Consider the following 22,957-nt stretch of genomic DNA (forward strand, 5'->3'; position numbering starts at 1 on the left):
ACAATTAATGATTCAAAGCGCATACTTAAACCATTGTGCTTCCATGAGGGCGATCTGGTGATCATAGTTACAATGCGTTCTACATGCATCAACATTAACAGGCTAAGTTTTTTAATTAGAAGATATGTTTGGTGTTTAAGATATTGACCATTTCACATATTTTCATTTTCTAACCGTAAAGGAATTACGTTTAATTTCCAATGGCAAATGAAAAAAGTTATTTTGCTTACCAAATTATTTTACTTTGCACATTTCTCAAACTTTCTGATAACCCTGCATTTACATTTCCTTACAGATGAGATGGGTGTGATGGAATACATCTTTGTAGTAAGGCAGAAAAGACAAGGTGTGCCACTTTAAAACTGATTTACTCCAGTCTAGTAAGACAGTAGCATCTATAATTTCTGTCACTGCAAGGAGCTGGCTTCAAATAGGTCCTTGCCAGACAGGAGCCCTTTAATTACCTCACATACAACAGCGAATGCCACAATAGCAGAGCACAAGATCTAAACTCTATGCATTATGCTTTACTTTGTGTCCCACTCTATAGCAAAAAAATAATTATACAATGCAAAAAAGAGGTAGCATGTATGCTGCAAATATGAATTATTAAGCCACAACTAAATTATTAACTCAGCTACAGCCTACAGGTGATTTCTCTCTGCAGTCAAGAAAAAGAGAAAGACTGGATAGTTCCATCCAAGGAAATTAACTATTACAATCCTTTGTGTCATTTGTCTGTGAATCATGCGATTATTCATGTTGTGTATTCGTACTTGATGTCGATGTTGGGTTTATGACCTTCCTTCCACCCTCTTTTAAAGCGTTCTGATATCCTTCGGGATCTTGTTCACGCTATATAAAACTATATAAATAAATAACACTTAGGGGCATATTACCAAGCAATAGCGATAATTATCGCTATTGCTTGGTTAGAGACAAAATTTACCGCTGAGCTGCGGCGATTTTTATCGCAGATAAACCTTGTTATTACCAAGGTTTATCGCAAATGCGATAAAAATCAGCCGCAATGCATGAATAGCGCTGAAAAGTCAGCGATATTCATGCATTACCGAGCTAATGCTCTTAGCCATGTTATCCACCTCCCATTGGATAACATGGCTAAGAACTGCTCAGGGCAGGTGTTAGCTTTTGGAGATATTCGCGCTTAGCGCGAATATCTCCAAAAGTTGGTAATAGGAGATAGCGATGTTAGCGACTGTTTCCAGTCGCTAACATCTTGGCAAGCCCACTTTGCATGTCATTAGTGATAAATATCACTGACATGCGAAGTGGGGCCCAAGATGGTCGCTATCTCCTACTAGCTGTCGCTAACTGGTGTTAGCGACAGCTAGGTAATAGGGAGATAATTTTATCTCCGCTTTCTTGGCTTTTAAAGCCAAAAAAGCGGAGATAAACCCCCTTGATAATATGCCCCTAAGAGACTTGAACCTGTAGCCTCCCCACCAACGATTCATTAATGCAGCTTTTGTGTCAGTCAGACACTAATTGCACAAATATCACTATACACAAGTCATTCATGTTTAATAACTTCTCTTCACTTCATGGCACATCCTCGTCTTTAACTCAGCGTGCGTAGCGCAGAGAACGGGAAGCTGTTCTAAGTTATCGAGGATTCCATGAATATGCCTCGGAAAGATGCACAGATGTTCTGCATGCAGTAAGTTCTCATAAGTACCAAAGCGTGAAAACTAAATGATGACCTATGCCTTCTAAGAAACACCGGGAACTAAATGTGAACGAACTTGAATCAGTGCATGGGTGCTTTGGTTTTCCTTGGAGATAAAGAGAGCTTGCTATAAAATATTTAAGAATATGTTGCAGACGGAGTCTGTTAAGACGCTTACCTAACAAGCCTAAAGAAAATAATCAGCGTGAAAGAGCGCTTTTGTTTCTGTTGCTGAAAAGAGGGTGAGGAGAGATGATGTGGCCTTACGTCCAAAACTGCCAGCTTTGGAGCTGGGGTACCTCAGCGTCGGCTCAACATCGGTGATTCTGGGCAAATCACTTACTCTCCTCTTTCATACCCAAAAATGAATGTGTCCTCGTGTAACGGAACTGGTGCTCATGTAAAGCTCTCCAATACGTTCGGGTCTAATTTAGGCTATATAAAAGTGCAACAAAAAAAGCACCTGGCCTGCAAGAGCCAGATGGAAGGAGGACAGAGAGGCCATCCGGTACTGGTACTGTGTGATGGCCAACGAAAATGCTCTGAGTAAAATCGCCAAAAAGAGAACTAAACATACAAAGGAGGGACTCTTACAAAAATACACCAATAAGAAGCCAGCATTTCTGAATGCCACAGGGAGTATCCAGTAGCAATGGATGTGTTTGCCAAACTCCATAGAAGAGATATAACAGATCGATCAGAGCTCGACATAAAAAGGGTGATGTGCGTATGTTGAGTTTTGGGGCATTTCCTCTTGCGGTCCCTAGGCCTACCCACACAAATGAGGTACCATTTTTATTAACAGACTTGGTGGAATGCTGGGTGGAAGGAAGTATGTGGTACTCCTCAGATTTCCATCACAGACATAAGAGTAAAATGTGTTTTTTTGATGAATTGTGAGGTTTGCAGGGGATTCTGGGTAACATAATTTGGTGAGAGCCACAAGAGTCACACATACGGGATGCCTCAGGGTGTCTAGATTCCAAAAATGTAATGAATTGCTAGAATTCTTAGGTTCCCCCTTAGCTAGGGTCCAAAATCCACAGGTAGGCACATTGAAGAAAAAGTGTAAGTTTTCAGTGGAAAAATATGACATGTCCATGTAGCATTTTGAGCCATTTCCTGTTGCGGGCATAATGCCTACTCACAAACGTGAGGTACCATTTTTATTTGGAGACTAAGGGAAAACCAGAATAGTAGAACTAGTGTTATTACCAATTGTCTTTCTCTGCATTTACGCCTTCCAAATGCAAGGCAGTGTGTACAAAAGAAGTTATTTCGAAAAATGCCCTCTAATTCACATGCTAATATGGGTACCCACTGCTTCTAAACTCCATATCTTGTGCTCATTTTGGAAATGCATTGGTTTCCTTGATACCTATTTTACCTCTCGATATGTTTCCAAATGAATTGTTGTATAACCTGTACACAATGAAAAACCATTGCAAGGTGCAGCTCTGGGATTGGCTCAGGGTACCTCGGGTCCTTGGTGAAACTACAAGCCCTATATATCATCACAACCAGAAGGGTCCATCAGACCTAATGATATATTGCTTTTTAAAGTCTGTCATAGTTAGAAGAAGTTATAGATGAAAACATAGACACCAATGGCTGTTTTTTTTCGACTCAATATCAATATTTTTTAATTTCAACTTTTACTTTCTATAGGAAAACCTGGAGGTTCTTGATTAACCTACAAGCCCTATATATCCCCACAACCAGAAGGATCCAGCAGGCGTAACGGTATATTGCTTTTGAAAGTCTGCCATAGTTTGAAAAAATTATACATGAAAACGTTGTCACAAATGGCTGTTTTCTTTTAACTCAATCTCAATATTTTATTTATTTGAAATGAAATGAAATGAAAAGGGGTTTTATTGAGCGCTACAGCTGCCCTGAGGTGTCCAGGCGCCTAATCTGTTACTTTCTATAGGAAAACTTTGAAATATCTACACAAATGATCCCTTGCTGAATTAAGAAATAGATCTACTTTTCAGAAATGTATAGATTTCCGGGTTCCACCATTGGTTTCACATCCATTTCTACCACAACCTGGAATGAGGTCGAAAGCACATAAAATAATAAAAATCGCCTATGTCACAGTAAAATGCAAGAACTGTGTTGAAAAATGTGTTTTTTGACAAAAGTCTGCCTGTTCCTGAAAGCTGAGAAGATGGTCATTTTGGCACCACAAAGCCTTCTTTGATGCCATTTGCAGCACTTTTATCCAAATTTTTCCTAAAAAAACATGTTGCTCTATTTCTTGGTCCCCTCCGGGAGAATCCAAAAACCCTAGTTATCTTTAGAATCCCAGGGATGTTGGAAAAAGGAAGCAAATTGGCATGGATGTCTCATGTGGAAAAAAAGGTATGGAGGCCTAAGTGAGAACTACCCCAAATAGCCCAACAAAGGATTAGCACAGCAGGGGAAAAGAACTAGCAGTAAAAGAGGTAAAACCTGTCCCACCTCTGCCTTTGCAGTCTAAATGCAGTTTTAAACTGCCAATTTGACTTAGCAGTATAATCCTTTGCCAAAGCTTAAACTCCCCTTTCATTCCATATGCATCAACCCTACCCTAGGTAGCCAATAGGGCAGCGTGCACTGTAATTTCATTTCAGTTTGACATGTCCTTGTAGTGAAAAACTCCTAAAATCGTTTTGCAGTATTGTGAGGTCTACATGTCATATAGGATAACATTGGGTTGCCTTATTACATTTAATATGTGTCTAGCTTTTGATTGGGGCAGATAACCATTTCATGTTTGGTATGAAACTGTAATTAAAAATCCTCTTTAATGGTAAAGTCGGAATTTTAATTTGAAAGTGGAAATGTTCCTGTCCTCCGCCATTTGGTGCCTGCAGCCTTCCCTTGTTCACATGACTGTTTGTAGTTGACAGTAAGGACTTTTTACATTTTTTGCAGACAGCTACACAATAGGGAGATTTGATGTGCCCGAATGGGCCATCTGCTGGCAGGATTAGGGGGAGGAGTTGGGGTCAGCCCCACTTGCAACTGCATAGCTATGTTCTGCCTTCACACAATGTAGTGATACTACATTTTTACTGCAGCCAGCATGGAGCCAGTGGAGGGTACACAGGAAATTCCATGCATTTCAAGGAGAAACTTATAACGTCAAAGAAGGCAACAGTTATAAAAATAGGGCCCTCAGACCCACTCTTCAGTTCTCTTTCTGGACCGATGGAAGGACTCTCAGAGGACTGCCTACTCCACAAGACTGCTTTGCTGCACCTTGAAAGACTGCTTTGCTACCTTCAGCCTGCCTTGACCCCTCAGAGGCCTGCCCAGCAGCTTGAGCCCTGAATCTCCACCTGAACCCAGGACTATGAGAGTGACACCAGGAATTGTTTTATGGCATCCTGTTCAGAGCCGCAAGGACATAACAGGCTCCCACTATCTTCAACCTGCACCTGGACCCAACCTGAGTGAGTCCGAACCACCCAAATGGTACCCCTCCAGACATGTTAAAGGTGCCCAAATAGCCAAAGTCCAAAACTTGGGAAAATGTTTGGCTAAAAACTGCTCTGAGAATGGAGGGAAGACCAGGTCTAACCTGGTTGTTTATCCATCCAAAGTGCATAGCCGATTGGCATAACTTTGTGGCTACTCCTTCATTCGTGCAGCACCAACTCCTGTTCAGGGGTTCTTCGCCAAAGGAGTATCTGGTCTCCTGAATCTCTCATTGGCTTAGCCACTTGCCTCATCCCACAATAGTTTTTCAACTTCCATAAAGTGAATAAGGGCCTGATTTAGATCTTGACGGATGGGTTACTCCATCACAAAGGTTACACATATCCTGTCCGCAGAAATGTGAATACCAAAAGTCTTAAAGTTAGGATTAATCTTGCAGCTTGCTAGGAAGAAGCTTCATTTGACCTTGCCTAAACAGTAGAAATGTGTTGTGAAATAGAGAAGCTCAGAATGTGACCTCAGAGCTCTTCTTGATATTGTGTTAGTTGCTGGTAGAATGTTATCTTAAACAGAGCTCTATTCATGAACTGACTTAAAATTTTATTTGTTTGCTGTAGAGTGACAAACAGCATACATATTTTAAAAAGCATTGCCACAATATGTTTATAATGTTTTTCCTGAGTAAATAATATGTTCCTCAAACAGCTAATAAAAAGTGTTTAGTTAGAATAACAAGTTCTCTATCAGAAGGTTAGGTAATGAGATGATTTTAAATAACATTCAAGAAGTGCAATTGGTGAATGCTGGATATTTATTGAAAGAAATGAAGAAACATGTCATACTTTATGCAACATGTACAGATTTATAAGCATGTTCCTAGATTAGGAGATTCAGAACTTGAACTGGATGGGAGACAACTGGCTAGTGGGAAAACTGCCTTTGAGGAGAGGAGATGCAGTGCAGACTTTTATGAAGACAAGAGCAGGGGAGAACAGAGATACCGTTAGACGGAGAACATATTCAGCTGGAGAGTGGGAGGCAGAGCTGCTGTGCAATATGACAAGCTTTATGTCCATGTGACATCTATTAAACCCCCAAGCTTTCTGTTTTGACTAATTGTCTTAACCAAGGCTTATTTGCTCTAGACTTAACGTTCTCATTATGGGAAAACACAGCAATGATTAATTATTGAATAATTAGCTTCATGCTAATCTCAATCTTGCCGTCATTTTGTAAATCTTCATGGGTTCTGACTGACATCAGTTTTGCCCTAATTCTTAGAATAGGGATTATTTCCTAAATGGAACGCACTGTATGTTTACTGTAATATGATCTGCACAAATTATATTTTTCTCTTACTTGATTGATATTTGACTGATGAATAAAGACTCAGAGAAACCGCTATCTTAACTTATAAAATAGAACCCTTTACATTACTCACAAACTCTCATCATTGACTCACTATAAAGTATTTTATATTTGATAATGTTTAAACTGTGTGTTCTATTTTAGTGATTGCTCCTTCAGAAAACAGTGGAAAAAGGTATGGAAACTATTAGGATTTCCAAAGGAGAAAATATGTAAGCTGGGGTGTTTAGTCTGCAATATTCATTTGGTCTAATCCTCATTGAGTTTCCTTCATGCTACTTGTGTTCTAGGTCAGTGAGGACCTGATTTGGCAGTTCAGATTGGACTTCTCCTACTGGAGCCAGGTCAAGACTAATTTGCATATGACTGGGTTCCAATGGAGGTGGCATTGTGTACAAAATAAGGATGGACTGAAACACAATCACCAGTAATTACCAATGGCTGAGATTAATGCAAGCATTCCAGCTTGCACTTTTTTGTATACATCCATGGAACATCATACGTGGGATGGGTATGTCCAAGCTATGCATGACTGATGAACCCTAATAATGGCAAACTGCTTTTGGGTTTCTTGTGTTCTGATTCAGGGAGGACCTGAACTGGCAGTTCTCAATGGACTGATCCTATTGGAGAAGAGTGAAGACTGATTTGCATATGGCTAGTTGCAGCCCAGGTAATCATTAGTGGCTGAGATGAATTCAAGCATTCCATCCATTACTTTACTTTGTTGCACACTTCAGCTCTATAATATAGGGCCTGCCCCATTTATCCCTGGCAGAGTCTCTTCAGTGATAGGCTACCTGTGCACAATTACCAGGCTGGGCACAATGCTAGTTTAAGAAGCTCAGTCCGCAAATCCGTGTACACACATGAAACAAGTCCTCTGCCCCTTGCCCAAGGTAAACTGCAGAGGCCTTAACTTGAAAGAAGGACCCTAGTCGTAAACATGCCTAGCCCAATTACTATGAAATTACTGAGAGTGAGGCTCGAGCACTGCGACTCACCCACAGTAAAGGTCCAAAAACTGTGTGATCAAGAGCAAAAGACTGGGTGAAGTAAGTTGGTGTAACTCATTTTGCTAGAGTATTCCTTCATACAGGGGATGTTGAAAGCCAGACAGTAAGTTAAATGAGAAATCCAGCGTGTATCGTGTGGCTGCTCAGATCGACTGAGCACGTGTCAGGTACAGGTCTGCAGCAGCCCTGCTAAAAGCACTACAGGAAATCTTCAGCAACCGCACCTTGTCAGAAGGTCACAGGAGCCTTAATGCGGGAACAGCCATGTATTGGAGATCTTTTATAAAGTCCCGTTCACAGCATTTTAAACAAAAAACATCTATTTAAATAGACGAGAGGGATTTAAAATATGTACAACATACTACTGAAACATCCTTCAGAATTTCTGAAACCTTTTTTTAACCTCACTTTCAGAAAGTTACAGAACCTTTATCTAAACTTTATTTCAGAAAGTTTCATACGTTGTCTGTTGAAAACATCCGGGTTTTCTTTCAGCACTGAATAAAAATCTTCAGAACTGAGCACACATCGCAGTCTTGTATGTGATAATGTCTTCGCTTTGGGTCAAAGGCTACTATGCAGCACTCCCTGTGTTGCAGGTTTCTTAGCCTGGCCCCGTGAGTTTATTTGACAATGACATTTTCCTCATAACAAGGACCCCTTCTCACATGCACTGCACTGCCTAACATTCCTTTTTCGTGTAGGGCGATGAACCTTTCTTTGATTGCATAATTGATGAATCAATGTCTTTACTTTACTATCAAAACGTCTGCATGTGATCTTAAGAGTGGTCAGTATAAGACGTTCACCTATGAATAAGGCGCAGCCTGGGCTTTTCTATAATCTCATCAAGTCGCTGTCATCAAGACCCAATAAACAGTCATGGGGATAAAGATGGCTCTCTGGCTTTCTAGCTCAGAACAAACTATTGCAGGAATTCCGAAACTGTCATCAAACTCCCAAACGAAACGGCAGATGGGACACCATGGGTTCTGTCACCTCTTCATATTGACCTAGGACATGCAAAATCATGTATGGGAAATTTCCACTGCAAATGCGAAGGGAAATAGACCAAGCATGTTAAGAGTTGTTACTTTAAAATCAACACAGCTATTCAAGGCAACAAAGCAACAACAGTCACTAGGAGGACGCCATTGTAGTAGGTACAAGACACTTACCTGCACATTTTCACTAAGCCTTTCCTTTCCTGATTGTGAAGTTGATGACAGTTGCAGGGACCGGGTAAGACGGTTTAAATGTCTTCTAGTGGACTCAGGGGACAAGTCATCAGAAGGAGCAGAGGTTGTACCGTGACACCTATGTTGGCTACTCCTAGATACTAATGAATCACTAATGAGTCACCGGAGACAAACTACTTTGTTATCACTGAATTGAAATGTCACTGGTCCCTCAGGGTCTCGAGGCAGACATGTACTGAAATGTCAGTGCTGACAGTTTCATGGGCTTTGGTAAAGCCCTTTAGATTAAATATTTGCAGATGTAGATACAGAAGCTAATAACTACCGTGCAAATTTAATCTTCTTAGTCCCTGACCATTAGTTATGTCTTGGGTGCTACGTTTACAAGCAGTGCATTATTTGAGCTATTCAGCAGGACAATGTGGATTTGGGTGAATGTATTGTTATACTCATAAGTATGTCTCAGTGCCAGATTTAATTCTGGAACTTGTATGTTAGTTCGAAAATTACTTTTCTTTGCCCCCTTCTAGCAAGGTCACCCTCTAACATGCTAGGCAGGCTCACCCTCCAGGGCCGCCCTGGCTCTTGCACAGGTATTCTGGATGGTAGTATCAGTCCATGCCTGGCACGTCCATTCGTCTCATCATGTACCTTTCTATCGCCATCCCCATTGGCTGGTATCCTTGTGGATGGCAACCTTTGTGTGTGTCAAATGATGAAGCATCCTGTGGAAATTATTGCCACATGCAGCCATCTAATACTCCTCTTTACCAATCGAGTCTACCATGTCAGAAGACATTATTCTTACTTTCATCCTACCCTATGCATGCACATTAGCACATGGAATGTCTGTAATGAGGTGACCTCCTATTTTGGAGCTCTTATGGTATCCACTCCACTGATGCCCCTGCTTCCAAGTAAGTCAAGGCTGGTAATAAGCTTCTCCTTCTACAGCCTCAGCTACACAAGTGGGATGGATACTCAAGATGTAGCCCTGGTCATCCTCTTGTGCCACTCATGAACTCTGATGTGAATATATTTTCTAAAGCTTTAGCAAACAGGTTTTCAAGGGTAATTGGTGCATTGGTTAGCATAAATCAGCACAGATTTATCCTGGGAAGGGGTACCACGCACCATAACCGTAAAGTAATTACTCTGTTTGACGCCAAGGAGGTACCAGGAGACCAGATGGCAGTTATGTTATTAGATGCTGAGAAAGCATTTGATCGGGTCTCCTGGGAATACCTCTGGTCAGTCCTGAGAAGATCTGGTTTCAGCAAGGATTTTATCAGAGCATTACAAGCACTTTACATAGCGCCCACAGCTAGAATCCGTGTGAATGCTGGTTATACTGCTGGTTATACGCTGCCGCTCCAAATCAAACAAGGCACAAAGCAGAGGTGTCCGTGCTTCTTTTTGCCATGTATATAGACCCCTTAATCCGCAGAATGGAGGTGAATGATAGAATCCCCCGGTAGAGACACATAGAGGACACTGTAAGATTCTAGCTTATGCCGTTGACGTGGCAGTCATCACCCCAGCACCCACAGAGGCCATTACAGAGGTGGAGCTGGAAGCTGTGTATTTTGGCAAGGTTTCAGGATATGCATTGAACAGGTCAAAGACCCAGATTATCAAGAACCAGAAAGCAGCTTGCTCGGATATTAGGGTGGTGCAGTCCGGAGTGTACCTGGGGGTAAGGATCTCAGCAGACCTGGATAGTCTGGTAGAGGCAAATATTGGCCCAATTAATAAAGCCAGGAAGGATTTGGATAGACTTCATAACTTTCATTTGTCTATCGTAGGGCGTACTAATATAGTTAAAATGATTCTTCTGCCAAAGTTCCTCTTCCTTTTTAGGGCAATTCCGCTTATGTTTGAGGCAAAATGGTTCACTCTATTAGAACAAATGATAAACAGATTTGTTTGGGCACACGGCAAGACCAGAAGGGCTTTGAGGTATATGTCACTTCCAAGGCAAAGAGTCGGGTGGGCTTTACCCGACTTGAAATTATACTACTGGGCAGCAGCTCTGCAGTACATGACTGAATTAATAGGAGGAGCAGAGGCGGAAACAGAGGACACAATAGGATCTTTAGCTATATATACACTGGTCCTCGGGGAGGAGGTAGAGAATGCCTTTCTGAAATACACTGACCCTAGTTACTTTAAGAGAACAACGTTTAAAGGAGTAACTGCGGCGCATAGAATTTGGCTAGCATTCATGAAAAAATTTGGGCTAGGGAGGGTTAATATATACACCAGGTTATTCGAGAATCCCACACTCCCGCTAGAAATATTTGCAGACACAGTGTTCGTTGAGTGGGGACGGAGAGGGATAACAAAGGTGGGGGATTTCATGGGGGCCGAGGGAGTGCACCAGTTTTCTGATATTCCGTCGTTATATGGTCTTGAAGCAAGACATTTTTTTAAGTACTTACAGGTTAGGAGTTTTTTAGTTACAAAAAAAGGGGGTCCGGCTGGGTTTGGGAAGAAACCAATTATGGAAATAATCCAATGCAGAGCTGGTTGGAAGATTAAAAGTTTTTATGCTAAGCTGATCGATAGCAAAGAGGAGGACCTCGAGAAGTACAAACGCAAATGGGTAGACAAGTTAGGGATAGAGCAGGAATCTTTTCGCATGTCACTAGACCTAGGTCGAAAAACTCTCTGTTCAGCGGCCATTAAGGCTCAGTATTACAAAACAATGTATTCATTATATCATACGCCTGCCAGGATTGCACAATGGGTAGGAACAGATGGAATTAACCGCCCGAGCTGTGACAGCTCAGACGCTGATATGGTACATATTTTTGCAACATGCCCCCATTTGCAGACACTGCATGGTGCAATAGAATTATTTTTGAAGAGATCATTGGGTGTAGAAACAACTTTAACCCCAGCAAGAATTCTGCTTGGGGTAAATGGTGAAGGCACGCAGGTTCAATCAGGCCATTTTATATTCTTGGCTATGGCAGTCTTAAGAATATGTATTGCTTCGGCGTGGCTTGATCGATTACCACCCACCTTTCATCAGTGGTTGGCCAGACTGCTCTCTGTTTAAATCTCGAGAAGGGAATATACGCTAGGAAGGGTAAAAGGGGAAGAACATTAGGATTGCACATATGGGAGCCTATGCACAACTGGAGAGAAAGGCAAGCTTCCACTGATTAGTTAAACCTTCTAGACCACTGTATGAGTGCTTAATTTTCTGTTATTTTAGGAAAATTTGTGTACATTGTAATGTCTTCCTGGAGAGTATATGTACGAACTCTATGTGGGATTTGACTTTATTTATCTTCGTATGTACATATATGTAGTTAAGATGAAGATTCCAACATGGATTTATTTCTGTTCGTCTCTAAATGTGGATGTCCTTGTGCATTTTTGATTTCACTTTTTTTTTTCATGACTTACTGTGCCCTGTACAAAAAAGGGGGAAAAATACCAATAAAAATATTTTTTTTTGAAAAAGGAATAAATATAATAACGTGGGAAGAAGGTTTATCTTCAATACATTACATCGCCCTATTAATCAGAGGTGCAAATGATTAATACGATCCAATGTAACTGTCATTGGGCCCAAAGTACTCCCAAGCTTATGGTCCATAGCTGCCGTGATTTCTATAGCCAAATAACTTGCACTTGTGACCACCCACTGATCACCTATATGAGCTTGCTTTGTGCAGACTATCTGTGTTTTGGCACTCTTTAGTTTCTATCCTGACTGATGGCCAAACTGTTCAGCTAATTTTCTATTTCCATTAGAGCAGTTGTTATCTCTATATTGGTCACTGCCACATCATCAGTGTAATCCACTTTATCACGAATTATTGGTTTACTAATCCTGTTCTTCTCCAATTGGATCAAAAATGAGTTGATATGAAGTGCAAATAATAATTGGGAACCAGGGCAACCTTTCCTTGTTCTCCTAGAGATGGATATAGTTTCTGATTGAAGACCATTTATCTGCATCCTGGCAGTAGTGTTTTTTATATAATCCCTTAATGGCCTGCATACATCCACTTGCAAAACTCGACCCTTCTAGAACTAACCATAGATATTCCCACTTCAGTCAGTCATACGCTTTCTCAGCGTCCAATAATATGAGTCCAAGTGGTGTCTTTTGGGCTGCTGCTAAGTCCAAAAGTGTACTCTCCGTACATGGTCTACGGTCCCCCTCCCAGGGGTAAATCCATACTGTTTGCATTAAAACAGAGGAGCTATGACCTTGCCCAACCTATTCACCGGCACTTTTGCATATACCTTGCCATCACAATTTAGCAGCAATATAAGTCTATAGGAACCAAGTAACAGGGGTGGCTTATCTATTTAAAAAAAATAAAAAAATGTGCATCTTTTCATGAGCGAGGGATAAATCCCTGATGTGCCTCTTTGAACGTTAGCTGAATATCTTCCCATAGCTCAGAGAAAAATATCTAAATTCATTCCAAAGGGGAGTATCAGGCCCAGAAACTTTTCCTGAGGCCATCAACATTATGGCATCTGAAAATTACTGTGCTGTGCCATTTGATCTTCTTCACTTTCAACAACCTCCTAATTGGCTATGGGAATTTCCGATTTCTACTGGTGAGGATCCGACCTCTTTCGCATTGAATTTAGCCACAGATCTTTAAAAACTTTAATAACGTCTACCAGCATTTCTATGATTTTTCCTTGAGGATACTTGATGGCTTTTATAGTTCCTCTGCCCTGCTTTGATCGGATATATTTGGCCAGTAACCTGCCAGTTGCCTTCACATACTCGTAGCAGTCTAGTTTTAAGTATGATATTTGAGTGCCATTTGTTTGCTAAAATATCTATTCATTTTAGATTTCCTTCTGGCTATTTCCTGCTGGGCTTTATGAAAGTCCTGGCCATTCCTGAGGTTCTGTGTCAATTCCTCATCATATTCTGCCAATCTACATATCTTGTATTTCCTCTTTTTCACTGTTTGAAGGTGTAAATTAAAACTGAAAGTTTCCCCCTAATTCCCACCTTCAAGGTGTTCCAAACCACCCTCTTAGAAGCTGTTCCTCTAGTGACCTCTAAAAATTGTTTTCTACATATAATGTATTTTTCTAGCAATTTCGGGCTATCCTAATATGTGAATGAGAATAAAAGGTAAAGGCCGGATCAGGTGCCCTGCACTCATCCCATACATCTACAAAGTCGTAATCTTCCACCACGCTTTCAAGGCCTGTAAACCCTTGGCTTCCACAGTACATACACCTGTTCATTAAAATATTTGTAACCCATATCTAAATTAATTTTGAAGTCTCCATATAATGTCAATTTATACTGCGGTATAAATTGGCTCAGGCGCAATTTATTTTCTACAGTTACATGGCAGTAATCTGGCCTGACAAAAAACTCCTGCCCTTTTGCTGATTGTTTCCAATTTGGCCAAGCAAAATCATGGAGAGCCTGCCATGCCAAAAAATTGCCTAAGAAAACCAAGATAGCCCTTAGTTTAACCTGTGTTTGCCCTGCTTGGGGTTTTAATTTAAATGGGAACCTATGCGCTCTTTGAATTTCATTTTCCCAGTTCCACTGCACCAATTCTGGGAAAGCCGCTTTACATACCTCAATCACATATTTCTGAATATCTGACCCTTCTTCCCTTTCTGGAATACCCAAAACCCTTCAGTTCTGTCTCCTTATTCTATTTTAAGATTCTTCAAGTTTCCATTGGGTATCTTTTTCATAAACTTTCATCATCCTAATTGTTTTTTTCTGAGCTGAGGCGTCATCTTTAAGTTTGGATGTTCTAGTTTCAACCTCTCCCATTCTATTAACAAATTTAGAGTATGATTTAGATATTTGCCTAACATTCCCCTGCAATTTATGGCAGGCACTTAGTACTCATCGGCTCTCAATTTTAAACTCCTCATGATGGGACATGATACTTCGATCTATCATCCCCAAAATTATGTCTTCTGTGGGAGCTTCACCAGTGGCTTCCCCCCCAAAGACAGAGTAGCCAAATAATTCCACAGTAGGTCTTGTCCAACTGACTTCTGAATTTGACTTTTTTTTTTTGCCATTATCTTAGCTTTCTTTTTCCTTACTGTGCCAGACTGCTTCCCTGATGTTTCTGAGATCTTATATGAATGTTTCTCTCCCCCCAGGTAGCTCTCATCACTTATTATACTTCCTATGGAGCTTTTCTTAAAAGAGTAATCACTCAGTTCCAGCTCCTCTTCCTCTGATCTGTTGGAGGGATCTGAGAGAGAGAAAACAGTATCCCCAGATTTAATCAATAATCCAGCTCCCTCTGGTGCTTGAGTCTGTGCAGGAGATTGTGCTAATTTCCCATTGTCGTCAGAATCTTTGATAATTTCCCTTATTAAGGCCAGTCCCCACCTCTGAACTATTATTAAGACTAATGTTACTTAAAGGTAGCCCTCTCTCAACAGTCAAGGGAGTGGGAAGTGTAACCAGCAGTTCAGTATACCCTTTAGGCCCCTATTCCGTACATGCTGAAATGTCTCCAGAAAGAGCTTCAGGGAAATCCACAGCCTTCAGATCAGTAGCTTCCTTTTTGCTTTCCACCCAAACGGTCATATTCTTTTTGTGCCGGTCGCCATAAGAAGGGGATTTGGCCAAAAACATTGGCAAAGCATTTTTCAGGCTTGTTCTGTGTTTCTGTACTATCCTGGGCTACAGAGACATAGCTTTGGCAGTCATTTTTTCTCCCATAGTTCCCAGAAGCAGGCTGAGTGGCTGAGATTGCCCGCAGCGTCTGAGTCTTTACTATGGCGTTTCCTACCCCTTGCGGTCTTGGGAGGCATCGCGTCAAACCTGCATTGGAGTTGCTACACCACACTCCACAAAAATCATCTTCCTGTGAGTAATAGATGTGCCACAGCCCACACAGTCTCCTGTTTGGCTCGAAATGCCTGTGTTGGTAAGTAAAGTAACAATGGTTCAATTCCTCATAATCATAGTCCTTGGGGGGTGTAAAACCAGCAGATAATCACATCATCATGAAGGGCGGTGTGGAGAAAATCATTACAGCTACCACATTACGGCCCCCATATTGCTGTCTAGAGGTTTACTCAAAGTTAATGAATAAAAGAAACTTTCAAGCACTCAGCTACTCCGACTGCGCTAATAGGTAGAACTCCCAAAGTGGTTGCAAAACCCAAGGAAAGGGAAACAACCTATCTGAAGAGCCAGGTTTTTAAATGTTTCTGGAACAGAAACTCTGTTTTAGATAGTTTCAACTCAAGCAGAAGAGAGTTTCATAACTTGGATGCAAAGAATCTAAAAGAGCTTCCACCAGTGCAAACTTTCTTCTCTCTCGGGACCTGCGCTAACAAGGCATAAGAAGACCTGAGACTTGTCAGATAAGAATAGAGTATAATAAATGGTTGCAAATAAGCCACACTTGTCTTCCTAAAGATTCTGTAACAGAAACAGAGGGCTTTGAAAGCATGGTGTTTTTGTCTTGGGTAGCCATTGGAGTATGTGAAGTGCCAAGCCCATGCATGCGCATTTCAGAAGGTTTAACAAAAGCTGGGCTGCAGCGTTCTGGACACATTTGAGCCTCATACTCCCACATATAAGATGTTGCAGTAATCTAGCTGAGAGATATCTAAAGCGTGGGTCACTTTCTTCTGGGCAGGTACAGATAGAGGGATAATGGTGTTTTTGAGAATTTTCAGGATCCAAAAGTACCTTCCTGCTAAGGTTGTGTTTTCACTGTCAAGGGTGAGTTTTCATCAAACCAAATGCCTAGATGTCTAACCCTTGGCTTTGGCAGTGGAAAAGAACCCAAATAATGCCGGTCACCAGTTAGGAGATCAGATTGAGGGCTGCCTGCCAAGGATCAGGGCCTCAGACTTACCTGAATTTAGTTTCAGGCACTTGAACTACCTCTGACATGTGGTCCCAGTAGCATAATTCTGTGATATGGTGACAATCAGCTGAGTATCATCATCGTATGATATGATATCAAAACCATAATACTTGATGATATCAGCCAGGGGGCGCATGTAAAGGTTAAAAAGGGTAGGGCTCAGCAAGGAGCCCTGTGGCAGCCCCTGCGACAGTGTAGCAACCTGTGAGTGGAAAAGCTTCTGGAGGAGATAGTGCTAGTGCAGCTTAGTAAAAAGGACACTGTTGGACTTGGCTTTGTCAGCGGGTTCAGCCGCAGACTGTTTGATTTTTGCCCTCCTCTTTTTGTTGGTTTTAGCACTTTGGGCACTTTACCACTGCTATTCAGTGCTTTCCATGTATATTGTGTTTATAGATTGGTGTTTCCATTATTGAATTATTTGATTTACTACTATGTCTCTAGTACAGTGCTCTGTGTGTGCCCAGGGCCTGTAAATCAAATGTTTGAGAAATGCCACTGCCTTGTCTGTGCGCATTTCTACTGCCTTGTCGACCTGGCAAGTGCACTTGCCATACCATAACCTTCCCTTAGATGTAATGCACCCCTCAGGGAGGCCTAAGGAACCCCTCTGGGCAGGGTGAAGTGTATGTGAAAGGTAGGATATGTACTGGTGTGTTTTACATTTCCTGATAGTGAAATACAGTGTATTTCATTTTTCACTACAAGCATAACTTGCCATTGAGACAGGATAGAGAAATGGAGTTTAGGCTTACTGTATTTAAAGATAAATATTTTAGTAAAGATGATTTTTATATTGTGCGTTTGAAAATGCCACTTTTAGAAAATGTGCATTTTCTTGCTTAATAATCAGGTGTGCCTCTGCCATTTGTTTATTCACCACCTGGGTTAAGAGTGACAGGACCGGGGATATGCATTCACACCAGACGGACACAAGGGGGTGAGGATTGAGGTGTGTCCTGTTTTTTCCTGGGTTACCCATAGCCATGCTGAATAGACCTGGCTGCATTTACAGTAGGATGAGGTGTTGCTTACACCTGAATGGACTGTGGCTGCCTCTCACAATGCTGTCTCCACCTCCTGAGGTGAGCCTAGGCTGAGCCAGGCTGAACTGGTTTATGTGTGCCAGAGGAACTTTGTTTGTGCCAACTTCAAAAGAAAAGGTGGTATAAATATTGGGGCCCTGACCCACAGAACTTTAGATTATTGCTGGACCTGCCAAGAGGAAGACCTGGAAGAACTGTGAGGAGAAACTGCCATTTTGCTGTGTGCTTTGCTGGATTGGCCTGCAGCTGCTGCTTCTGTCTTGGGCAGGGAAAGGATTGGACTGTTCTATCTGGATTCTAAGTGTCTCCAAGGGCTCGATGTAGAGTTTGCATCTCTGGGAAATCAAAGACTTGCACATCTTCTGGGTACTGGCTTCTGGAACTGGATGTTTCAGCTGCCACAGAGGAAAAAGATAACCTGACGCCGTCAACGATGAAGCTGCAAGCTACGTGACCTGAGGGCACAGCAGAGGGCACCACTGCACTTCTCACCCAACCCTTGTCTTTCGGACAATGCAGTTCAATGCCGCCACTGAGCTGCTGCTTGCACCGCACTCCTCTCCGCCTCACTTCACACTACTGCCCTGGTATCCCTGACGACAACGCAACACCGTCACTGATGCCGCCCTGATCTCAAAAATTATGATGCTAAAAGCTAACATTGATTTATGTTATTTATTTATTTATAAAGTTTTATATAGTGCAAAGTAGATCCCGAAGGATATCTGAGCGCTTTACAAGAGAGACCAAGAGTGTTATGACAACAACAAATTAGTAAAAGACGGGGATCATACAGTAAACAGAAGTAAGCGGGCCATGAGGGGGCCAATAATATGCATAGTAAAAAAAAAACAGGGATCATATAATAAACAGGAGTAAGCGGGCCATGAGGGGGCGGCAGTAATATGCATAGTAGAAGATCTGTATCAAATGAAGGAACCATTGTAATAATAACAAAAGTCACACGATCCTGTGAATCTAACCCACTAGGGTAAGAATTTGCTCATTAGGAATCTTTTGGTTTCCAGTTTGAATGACGTCGTCAAAGTGAGTTTGCATACTTCCGGTGGTAGAGAGTTCCAAATCTTTGGGGCAGCACCTAAGAAAGCTCGGAGACAGTTCTCTTTTTGCTTAGGATGCAAGGTTTCAAGTAGAGGTACTTTTTGATGCTCTTCACCCACAAGATAGTTCAAGTTGTTGAGCCAAGTACCTGGGAGTATGGAAGTGAAGGGCTTTGTATGCTAGAACTGCAATCTTCAGCTGAATTTGTGCTTCATAGGGTAGCCAGTTTAAAGATGTAAGGACTGGTGAAATGTGCTTTTTTCGTTTGGGGCCAGTAACTAGTCTTGCCGCAGAGTTCAGTGAGGCCCTTAGTGGCGTCAAGGCGTATTTGGGAAGGCTGCGGAGAGTAGCACTGCCATAGTCTAACCTTGGCAGGACAAGCGCTTGTACCACCTGATTGAAGTAATTTTGTGACAGGAAAGGTTTGATATTTCTAAGAGTCCTTATCAAGCAGTCTGTCCCTTTACAAACATTGCTGAGTGATTGTTCATATTCAGGTTATTGTCCATAGTGATTCCGAGCGATTTGGCTGAATCTATGATAATCGGAGTGCTGTTGAAGGCAGTGAAGTGAGTCAGCCAGAGATCTAGTTTGGGGATGTATTTCAGAGGGGAGATGAGCAGGAACTCTGTTTTGGCGGAGTTGAGTAGAAGATGATTCTTGGTTAACCAATTTTGAGTAGATGTTATGACCCTGGTGTCATACGCTGATGACACACAGCTTTTATTTCCTTTCCACACTCTCACACCTGCAGTCCAAAAATCATTTGCGGACGGTATGAGAGCAGAGGCACACTGGATGTCACAAAACTACCTACAATGCAACGTGTCCAAAACTGAGGTTATTTTGTTTGGAGGGGCAACTCTAACGTGGTCCCCTGACTGGTGGCCCTTAGAGCTGGGACCTGTCCCTACCCCGAAACAAATAGTTAAAAATCTTTGCATCCGTCTGGATCAGGCTCTCCTACTTAAGGAACACACTACCCAAGTCACAGGGGCATGTTTCCGTGTGGTTGGGCTGCTCCGACGTGTTTTCCCATTTCTACCAGACAACCACAGAAAAACGCTTGTTCAGACCCTAATAATAAGCAGGATGGATTACTGCAATGGCCTCTATATATCAGCTAATTAGGAACAACTGAAGAAATTGCAAATAGTGCAAAACACTGCAGCAAGGTTAATCCTCAATGCCCCTCCCAGAACCCCCTCCCGCCCCCTTCTTCACCAACTTCACTGGCTACCAGTAAAGCAACGCATAAAATTCAAGATATGTGTCACCATACATGCCTGTTTGGCTCCGGTCCCAGATATCTAAAGGAAAAATTCATTCCATACACTCCTGGACGCACGCTACGATCCAGCAGCCATCACCTACTCCTGGTTCCAAAGTTCAGAAGAGCCAGACAGGGAGGACGGCCCCTCTCCTATAAGGGCCCTGCCCTCTGGAACTCCCTACCACCAGGTCTGAAACAAATCACAAGCCTTGAATCCTTTAGAAAAAATCTAAAAACCTACCTTTACACCATGCCATAGGCATAGCCTCCTCATACCACAGCCATAATCAACCAACCACAATACTCTGTCAGAGACTACCAGTAGAAGCACAAGCGCAGAGATATCCCTTCGGGAATTGAATCAGGCGCTATACAAAACCAAAAATAATAAATAAATGATAGTATTGAGCGAGATAATATTTTCCAGGGATGAAATTCTCAGGTAGAGTTGTATGTCATCGGCATACATGTGAAGGAAAATGTTCGTGGAGTTTAATGCTCTAGCTAGAGGTTTCGAGAAGAGGTTGAAGAGGATGATCGATGCACCTGCCTGCACTGTGCTTTGGAGGCACCGCTTGTAAGTTACAAGATGCACTGCTCTTTCCCACTATGCAGCCTTGGACTACCAACACCAGTTCCATTGACTACAGATTGTCAACCGACACCACTACCTGCACCGCGGCCTGTGGGCCCTGCACACTGCATTGCCCCATCTCACAAGGCAGCCTTGGGTCTACAGACTACAGCGCTTCAGCAATGACAATGCTGCTGCTTGCGCCATGAGCTGTCAGCACAGCATTGAGCACCACTTGGCTTTGCACTGTAGCCCTGGCCTCACTGACACTGCTGGACAACTGTCACGAGCCACTGCCTGTACCATGACCTAAGGGCACAGCACATCACACAGCTCTGCTTCATACCACAGCTATGACACCTGCCGTTGCTCCTGACTTCAAACTTTCAGAGTTTGACCTGTAACGTGTGTGACTTCGAGGACCCGAGGACTCCTGCACCGACTTCCGGAACTGACACCAGCCGACACCACACCTCCAGAGCTCACTACATGGTTCAACATCCTGCATCTCCAAAGGTACTGTTTTATAGGTGTCCCTGACACTGTAGCAGGCCTGCAACGCCACGGTCAACCAGAACTGATGGATTCGTTGTTCATGACACTGTGATAGCTCGGAATGGACTTCGAAAGCAACTTCAAGAAACTGTATATAAAGTCTATTTTTGGTGTATAGGTGTTATGGATTACTGTATGTTGGATTTTTATCGCTTTGGTCTTGTTTACACAGATAAACATTGGATATTTTTCTAAAACTGGTGTGGTGTTCTTTTATAGTGCTTTCACAGTTTTTATGTTTATTATGTGCAAATGCCTTACACATTGCCTCTGAAATAAGCCTGACTGCTCGGCCAAAGCTACAAAGGGGGTGAGAAGGAGTTATTTTAGACCTGTAATCCCTGTATCCTGACTAGAGTGGTGGACTCAGCCTGGCTTAGGTGCATACCCTAGCTAACCCATTTCTAACAGACACCAACCACTCCTTGACCGCGGTGCAAATTCCACTGCAGTGCTGGGGAAATAATGAGTGGGCGGGGTTCGGACAGCCCCCGGCCGTCCTCTGCACACACCCACTGTGACGTCGGACGGCCAGGGGCCGCGTCCGGCGCATGCAAGGGGTTAAAGCACTATGACAACCCCATAACCTCCCAGGCTCTCCAACAGTCAGTTGTTAGATGTGGTGTGGAAGGCCACACTGAGATCCAATAGCAGCAAAGCTGCAGTGTCACCCCTATCCATAATCTTGTGCTTGGACCCAGAGGCAATCAACAGAGACGACTAAGTAATAAACTCAGTGCCAAATGTAAGGAAAGTATCCTTGGCAGAAACACAGAAAAATGTAAATTCTTCTTTAATCTTAGTGACTGAAATTGGCATTTAATACTGATTATCCAAGGTACACAAAACACTTGAAAAGAGCTATTAGTAATCATGCAAACAATTCAAATATGCTCTGGAAATCTCTTCTTGATCATAATGGAAACCTAGGTAATCCTACTGTAAACAGTCCTCATCCCCTGGGTTCCTGGTTATAACTAAGGTGAACAAATAAGAGTTGTGGGGATGGGTAACGAGGTGTGGGAAGTCTGTTTCATCTTGGCAATAAGTTCAGCTATTTCTGAACATGAGACTTCAATGATTTTAGCCCGGGAACATGTTGCTTTATGCAGACTCCTGTTGTACATTTGTGGATTCATAGGCTGAGTGAAGGAGAGTTCAATCTTTTTCATTGTCCCTACAAAGGAGCAGGGAGACTCCCTATAGTTTTCTTTGAGATTATTTTATTTTATCTAGTGCATTATTTACTTCTTTCAACTCACAACTGATTGTTTGACTTTGGGTTTTCATATAATATTCTTTTCCAGGTTCTAGGAGTTACTTTGCCATCTTTTAGTTCTTTAGTAGCTTTTTGGGCTTGTATGTCTATAATCGGATATAATGTTTTCTTACCTTGGGGGAGTATCTCTGCTAAGTCTGTAATATAACATGATGTTTTGGTCTTCTAGGTTACTCAGTCATAATCAGTAACAAGAATTGTGGAGAAAAATGGATGAGCATGCAGTCTTAGCAATGAACCTGTGAAGAGGGGCGATCTTGAGTATAATGTCTTGCGGGATGACAAAGTCTAAACTGTCAAATTTATGTGGAATTTGTGGAGAGGTGAGTGACACCAAATGATACAAACCTACACAGTAATGGAGGAGGTATGACATTTTTGTTCATCTACCCAATAGAAAATAAGGTCTCGGAAGAAAATGTTGTATTCTTACCTGGATAGGGAACTCGTGCTGGGTTCAAACAGTTGTTCTTCAAAAAAATGTAAAATCTTTTGGTGCGTGAGAATCAGTGTTCTTTATGGCAATTGAGAGTCATTGGCATTGTGTAAAATGACAATTGATCTGTGCATCTTGATTGATTTTGCTCTTATCATCTATCTTATC

At 42.1% G+C, this 22,957-nt stretch overlaps 1 long non-coding RNA gene across 1 annotated transcript in view; it reads left to right on the top strand.

The window, feature by feature from the left end:
* LOC144791676 (uncharacterized) overlaps positions 1–22,659 on the top strand; it is a 169,455-nt gene extending 146,796 nt beyond the window's left edge. The window contains exons 3-4 of the long non-coding RNA XR_013602450.1: positions 3,359–3,433; positions 22,523–22,659. This is a non-coding gene — a long non-coding RNA (uncharacterized LOC144791676). The remainder of the gene's footprint in view (positions 1–3,358; positions 3,434–22,522) is intronic.
* The last annotated feature ends 298 nt before the right edge of the window (positions 22,660–22,957 follow it).

This window comes from Lissotriton helveticus, chromosome 1_1 (assembly GCF_964261635.1).
Source record: "Lissotriton helveticus chromosome 1_1, aLisHel1.1, whole genome shotgun sequence".
Classification (NCBI taxonomy): domain Eukaryota; kingdom Metazoa; phylum Chordata; class Amphibia; order Caudata; family Salamandridae; genus Lissotriton; species Lissotriton helveticus.